The sequence below is a fragment of the Semicossyphus pulcher genome, unplaced genomic scaffold, assembly GCF_022749685.1.
Source record: "Semicossyphus pulcher isolate SPU_LCO1_2020_fin unplaced genomic scaffold, fSemPul1.0.p SCAF_18, whole genome shotgun sequence".
Classification (NCBI taxonomy): Eukaryota; Metazoa; Chordata; class Actinopteri; order Labriformes; family Labridae; genus Semicossyphus; species Semicossyphus pulcher.
Window position 1 is genome coordinate 16,212,734 of NW_027211691.1, and position 8,196 is coordinate 16,220,929.

The window sequence follows — 8,196 nt, forward strand, 5'->3', positions numbered from 1 at the left end:
TGCTAGCCAGCTAGCTTATTTTTTATTGTTTATCAGACATGAGAGTGGTGTAAAATCTTTCATCCTACTCTTAGCAAGTTAGCTATATATAATGAATAATGTTAGCTAACAAGTTCAGCTAGCTTTGAGCTGGTTTGGTAGCACCCTAACACAAGTCTTCCTATCACTAATTGTCTCATAAACCTACTTTTATCTAATTTGTTTGTTTTCTGAGTTATGGTTGCAACAGAGTCTATCTTAGTGTTTATGTTAAGCTAAGCTAGCCAGCTAGCTTAACTTTTATTGTACAGACACAATGGTGGTGTAAAATCTTTCTTCCAACTCATAGCATGTTATATATAATGAATAATGTGAGCTAACCGGCTACAAAAGCAGGGAAATGTGTGGTGTTGTTTTTGTGCGCTTATTTTCAGAGAAACTTAATGTAAGTTTGGCTAGCTTTGATGTGAAAGCTGATTTGCTAGCACCCTAACATAAATAGTCTTATAAACCTATTTTTATCTCATTTGTTCATAAGCTCAGGTTTGTTTTCTGATTGTGGTTGCAACATGGCTTTCAGTAAGTCAGGCACTGAATTAGCAGTTGCTGCATGACTCAGACATTTTTCTTCTGAATCCTCAACATGATCAGTTTTCTGCTGTTGTTGGAAATTTCAGCATCCTGTTCGGTTGTGTTTATTTCCGCAGCAGTGTGTATCTTGACGTTGTCTTCCACTGTACTCTTTTGAAATTTTCATACAGACAATGAGAACAACAAAAAGGAGGAAGTGCTCGGTTTGTGACGGGAAACTTGGCAGTGTGCGGTTTCCTTCTTCTTGTGTCAGTGAGAGTGTGACGTGACGAGGGACTTCCATCTCATTCAGGTCAATTCTCACCTCCTGGTGCGGAGAAACAGCTTTGAGATTTTCGGTGAAGGGCAATCTGTTTCTGTAAATCATGTCAGCAATATTGCTTATATCGACACAGTAACATAGCAAAGGTTAGCATAAGGAAGTTATGACTGATAACATGTACTAATTACCTTTGCAGCAGACACTTCATGTGCCTCAGAATCTGCCCTCCTTCTCTGAAAGCACGTGTGCAGCATAAACATTTGAATGAGGAAGTGCTGCAGTGAAAGGAAAACAAGCAGTTGGGGTTTTTCTTTTGTCGTCTGGAACTAAACCGAGCTCATATCTCTGTGTGTGATACATCTTTTAGAACTGTTATGTTGCCATAAAGCACAGGTTGCCATGTATTGATTTCTGGGCAATGCAGGGAGCCACAGAGAGCAGTAAATTCTTAAAGACGTGTGTCCCGACAAAACTGCCGTCTGAACGCTGACAGTAGTTTCACAGCAATTGAGGATTGAGTGTGATGGCAGCTTAGGAGCCCACTGTGATAAAGGATAACTGCAGGGTCCAGTGTGGAAGTGAGGGTTAGCTCAGTCGTGTGAATAACTGGCCTGTGTATTGGTGTGTTTGCCATCCTCTAAGCAGGGGGCCCTCACTAATACCTGTGTCATCATTAACCCTTTCAGTGCCAGATTTACACTCCTTGCTTTGTGTTTTGTTTTTTTAGAACAGCTCCCTGAATGCGAGCATGATTTCTGTGTAAGGGAGAGAGATGCTCCGAGGTGATCTTGTACCTGTTTCTCTTCACAGCGCAAAAACACTGCAATAATAGATTCAGCCTATTAATATTCTAGATGCCAGAGCCATCTGTGTCATGTCAGGGTTTTGGAAACAGGAGGATTTATCTGGATTCAGGAAATGTATCTCAAGTTTTAAAAAAGGCAGAAATGTGTTGTTTGTGGATTTATAGATAAGTTAATCAATATATAATTAATTGATATTGATTGTGCCAGTCATTTTTCAAGAAAAACAGCCAACATGTTTACGTTCAAGCCTTTATGTTGTGAAGATTTGATTCTTTTTTTTTCTGGATTCATGACCCATGAAATGTGCATATTTAATAAGATTTTTATGTTGAATGTTCAAGTTGACACATTAATATGTCTTGTTTTGTCAAACAGTCCAAACCTCAAAAATATTTAGTTCAATATTGTAGGAAAATGAGAAAATGAAAAAAATCTGTAAATTTGGGGAGCTGGAACCTACGGAAGCCCTAAGCGAACACGCATCCATACATTTTATTCACACCAGTTTTCCATTGATATGGAGTAATTCCGGGTTGTTTTCTCAAAATCTTGACTTATTTATTTCGAGATAACAACGCTGTTTTTTTCCCCATGATAAGTTCATTTCAGTTGTTTTATCGAGATCTGGACTAATTTCTCTCGTACTTTACAGCAATTCCCAGTTGTTTTCTTAAGATCTCGGCTTATTTATCTCATTATCTCGAGATATCAAAGCTTGTTTTCTCGTGATAACGTGATAATTTTTTGGCGATGTAGATGCCCACACTAATGAGGTGAGTTGACCCTTAATTATTATCTTAATTATTTGCTTTTATTCCATGCTTTTATTTCATGGATTGCAGCACTCTGTCGATTTTAAATTTGTTTCTTGTTTATGTTTCTTGTTTTATGTCTTGTATAGATTGTCAAACTGTGTTGGATGTTTCGACTCTTGACTGCGAAACTAGTTCACCCTTGGGTATCAATAAAGTAACCTGAACCTGAACCTAACCCTGTTTCTATGTTCGTTTTGTGCTTCTGCAACTCTGGTGATACGAGTTATGAGGATCTGACGTTAAGGTGGTGCAGCGTTGTTATCTTGAGATCTCGAGAAAACAACAGCAAGTTGTCACGGGAAAACAGAGTAATTAAATTGTATGGATGCATGTCCACTTTGGGCTTCCGTAGAAACCAGATATTTTGGGGTATTTTTCCTTTAAAATGTTGGACTAATCAAATATCAAATAATTGCAGATTATGTATTAACCAAATGGCCATTTCAGACTTCTTTATCTTAAGTTATAGTAAATTAAATTTGTTTGTGGTTCTGCTTTAGAGGCATTATTCAATATTTACTGACGTTTTATAAAATAAATCATTCATTAGTTGTTTGAGAAAAAGTTCAGCAGATGAATCGAAAGTGAAACTAAGTGTAACATGCAGCTTTACTTTCTTAAAATCTAATTATCTCCAGAAAACAAAGCTACCTTCAACTCATGATGTATTGAGTGAGGCCTTTATTTTGATAGTCTATTAGGTAATCAATAATATTATGTCAGGGGGTAAGTCTATTGCACATCACAGCGATGAATAAAACATAGAACAAACGTCCTGAGAGAGACGAACCACAATGCATTAGTCAGACGGCACTGTGACGTTGCCAAGTAAACAAAACACAAACTGGCAGCTTTTTTTCTCCCCTGAAGCTAAAGACACATCGCACAGAGACGCAGTGAGAGCAAACACACACACTGTATGCAGCGAGGGCGACAAAACATAGTGCCTGTTTGTGAGGGAATGAATGGAGGCATTGAAAACTGAGCATTTCTTGAGTCAGTGTAGCAGCAACAAAGGGAAAAAAAATTAGAAACCGTGCCTGTCTCACAGCTGAACAACTGAAACTCTTGATTTTTCCTAACTATTAAACTAATAAGAACTATAAAACCCTTTTTACTCTAACAATCTAAGGAAAAAAGATCCTTAAAAAGGTCTTTGTTCCTCAAACCTTCCTAGAAAACGTCACATTCCCTCACTCATCCTCTAAGGTGAAGGAAAAAACGGGGAAGAAAAGACGAAGAAGTGACCTCTCCTTTAATGGGCAGCTGATGATGTCATATCACTACACACAGATTCTTTGGTCTCCAAGTAAACCAGCTCCTCTGCGTGCTGATTGGCCGACCGTCGTCTGCGAAGAACTGGGGGGGAGGGTGATTTTTTTCTTTCTTTCCTTCCCTCTTGGATTAATCCCTGTGCCTGAATGAGCTCATCTTTTCTTTTTCATGTAACGTGTCAAAACGACAGTGTAGTCAAACACAATTGGTTTATTTAGAGGACTGCAGGTGATGAGGTGTATGTTTTCTGCTAATTAATCTTGTTAGCAAAATGCTCAGAATCCAATAAATAGGCATGCACTCCTCAGTCTGTTTCCTCGAGTGCTCTTTGATTCCTCAAGTCTCATCCCCCTGTTTTCCCGGCTGTGATGAACACTGGCCTGAACTCTGCATTGCACTGGTTGCCCTCTGCAGTGAAACACAATGCCGTGTCTGGGGCTACAGGTGACCAGCTGTCTGCCTGTGTTCCTCTCCTCTGGGACAGCTGGAGCCATCAATCAGCCTCAACCCCCCCTGAGCCCCGTTTTGTCCGTCTGCTCCGGCCTGACCGGCACAACAACAACACGAGACTGTCTCATCTGGCATGTCGCTCCTCCAGGGGACACTTTCAACTTCTATTAATGTGTTTTGCTAGTTTACACTTTGTTTTTTCCAGGACAAGCTTTTTAGGTCTCAGCTAGCTTTCTCACGCAACAAATCCCTTTTTGAATTCTTCTTTTTATTGTTGGCTTTTGCATTCCTCTCCTTTGCCCCAGTCTTTACTTTACTCACCATATTCACACAGCGGCCAATTTCCTGTGATGTCATGCTCAGATGAGTGTGATATAGTTCCAAGTTGTAAGTCCTAAAAATGTAGGGAATTTCACTGGAAGTTGCACTGCTTCTCAATTGATGACAACTGAAAAGACTTGACTCAAGTCAAATTTCAGGCCGTATTTGAACGTAAAACATATTTTACTACCTATTAGCAACCGTAAGCCTATATTCTACAGCTAATGCTAACATACAGTCACTAGAAGGGGTTGTAAATGTCAAGCTAATAATATGTTAGCTGACATTAGTTTAGCTAGGAATTTACGCCTCTCTTATTGTGATGTGTAATTCCAAACGGTTATATTAGCTTTCGGCTGCTTCCTAGCTAACGCTAATAAAATATGCTTCTCAATTAATGACATACATTAGCTAGAAAGGGGTTGTAAATTCCAAGCTAACAATATGTTAGCTAACATTAGGTTAGCAAGGCATTTACGCCTCTCTTATTGTGATGTGTAAGCTGTCAAACAGTAATATTAGCTTGTGGCTGCTACCTAGCTAATACTAATAAAATGTGCTTCTCAATTGATGACAACTGAAAAGGCAACTTAAGTGAAAAGCCTGAGGAATTTTGGGCCTTATTTCAACGTAAAACATCATATTGCTCATTGGCAACTGATAGACTACAGCTAATGCTAGCATTCAATCACAGGGGATGTAAGGGATTGTAAATTTCATGCTAACAATACGTTAGCTAACATTGCTTGGCTGGAATTTACACCGCTCTTATTGTGATGTATTGTAATACTATCAAACGGTATTATTAGCTTTTGGCAGCTTCCTAGCTAATGCTAATAAAATCTAGTAAGTGGCTAAATACTAACATTGGCTGTTTTCTGGCTATAGCTCATGGGATATATCTTTGGGCCAATGTATTTCCATATTTTCACAGTTCATTGTCTTCTTTATTCATTGATGATAAATGAAGAACAAAGACATGAACATGATTTGTATGTTTATATGCCGGATTTGAGCTTCCCACCCAGAGTTTGACATCAGAGGAAAATGGCTGCCTTGTGAATAAGGTGAATAGGAGCAGTTTTATGATGCCTCTGATGGCTATAAATTGATACATTGTTGAGGCCACTCCACGCAGCACGTGCAGTCACAGGCCTTTCTCCCTCCGCAGATGGAAAGCATTGAAGCCCATTATTGTGCTCTTGGAGGGGCGTCTTCCACCGTGAACTCTCTGGCACACTTTTAAAGAGAGTGGCCTTAATGTATTCAGGCCTGATTCAGTGGCTTTGGCACTACCATCCCCCATCCCACACACACATGCAGCTCTTTTTCTTAGAAGAGAGGGTAAACATGTGTGAGTCGCACTGTTCTCTGGAACTTTTCCTTGTTTATCAAAAAGGGAATTGACGGGCCTGACAGGGGACTTCAAAGAGTGACATGAAAAAGGATAAATTCCTCCGCCAAGACACTTCCTGTTTATCTCAAGAGAACTTCATGAAGGACACTTCATCAAAGACCAGGAACACAAGAACAAGTTTTCATGCTTTCCTGTTACATAATGTTTGTCCATCAAAACAACATTGTTGAACCTGTCAGTGATATGATGTTTGCTAACACTGCTGCTATAATTAGCTTTACGCAGACCCAAACCACAGGAGAGGCAGAGTGAGGAAGAATGTCTCCAGGCTCTCGGGGACTTGTCAAACAGAGGGCTAATTGTTAATGTTAGTGATTATTAGGTAGTGTGAAGAGAGCAGAATTCCTCAGTTATAGCTGTGACGGCTGCTGCCGCTCATGTGACTGTCGGTTTCCTCCTCCAGGCCGTGGATGCTTCATTGTTGGGACTTTAAGAGTTGCAGGGCGACAGGGGAAGCTAATCGGGTGGAGTCTGTCTGGACTTTCTGACTCCCAGGCTTGTACTGGAGAATTACATCGCCACACCCTCACCTACGGTATTACACACCTTAGATGCAATGAGTGAAAACGAAACAAAAACCCGACAAGTGTTATAACATGTGCTGTCTTATCAGAGGTATAAACAAGGATACCCTATATAGATAGCACTATTAAAAGAATATTTAGCTGATTAATTATTTATTTACTTTTATTGCCTTACCCTACTTAACCATCGCGATTAATTGTGAGCAGGAATGATTATTCCTTTTCAGGTTGTTTTATTTTGAAGGATTCTAGATGCCTATAGTAGTAAAACTGTCCAGGATTTCAAAATAAACTGTCAGAAATTTTTAAAAAGTTTGAAAAAATAACATAAAAGTTTCTATTTTTTACTTCCTTTTTCCCTTTTAATCATCTTGTGACTACCCCACCACCACCGTCATCACCACACTTTACACCTTCTCACATTCATTTATTGTTGCAACAACAACAATGCAAAGCCTGCAATAACACTTTAAATTGCCCCTTCCGTTCACACTTTAATAACAATGTTATCAGGCTGTCACAGTGTGTGATTAAAAGGATATATTATTCATCTCGCTCTTGACACTTTACTAAGGAAGTGTTTGAACAATAGAAACCTATAGATTAGCATTACGTTTAGTGTTTTCTTTTACCCTAAAATGTATTCATATTCCTGGGTACATCAACGTCCTCTTTCTTTTAATCACCAGCGTCTCTCAAAGTTGTAGCTTCAAATGACTCCTTTGGCTTCACAAATAAGTTGCGTGGTGAGCTATAATCTCTGTTATCACAGAGCCGTTCGCTCCTGTTTAAATGCTAATTTAGGACTCAGGTGAAACTACTACCTCCAAAGCAAATAACTGGTATCAACTGAACACACACACTTGCATACTGTATCTGTGTTGTTTTTATTAAGTATTACTTTTAAACTTGGAAAACAGAACTGTATTTAAAACAGAAAGACTGTGGGCAGTGATGGGACTACTTTCTGCTGTCATTCAGCCTGATGTGCTTGTTTTGCCTCCCTAAATGAGGCCCTCAGGCTCAACAGGCTAGTGAGAAAGAGCCCTCTATTAGCGGGAGACAATTAGCATAGCTCTATGTACACAGCTTCAGGAGACCTCTCCCCAAATATCTGAGTCAAGCACCTGTATTGACGTTGGGAGAACACTTCAGCCTCAGTGTTCAGGTCCAGCTGAGAATGAAAGCAAAACATCTCAGTGTGCGAGCAGGGCTTGTAAATACCTGTGAGGAGTTTAGCAGAAGAGGGGTGTGAGGAGGCGGCTGCTCTTGGAGGAGAGTGTTGATCCAATCAGTGATTACAACAATGTGGAATTTTAAAGTTGCGCTGACGTGAAATTATTAATTCAGCGGAAAACTTTGATCTTGACTTTGGAAAGTAAGGGTAAGGGCCCAAAGGCAGTGTAGAAATTCTGAAGTCATGAGTAAAATCCCCACCAGTTTTCCACACTAAAATAAATTGTGTATTTTCATCTTTACTATGACTTAGCTTAATGTTGCATTTTCCACTTTAAAGAGGCCGTTCTTCCTCTCCTCTGCGAGAACTGCCAATTAATCCAAACAGTGAAACTCAAACTTAAATAACTGTTACAAAACATTTTATTTTCCCCCTCATTATATTCATGTCATATTCTGAATTACACAGTTCCTTCTGGGAAATTATGATTAAATCATGGAAGTGCAAAAGAAAGACTTTTGTTGTCTTCTTAACACAGTTTAAAGGCCATGTCGCATGCTGTCAGGGATGATTTATTTG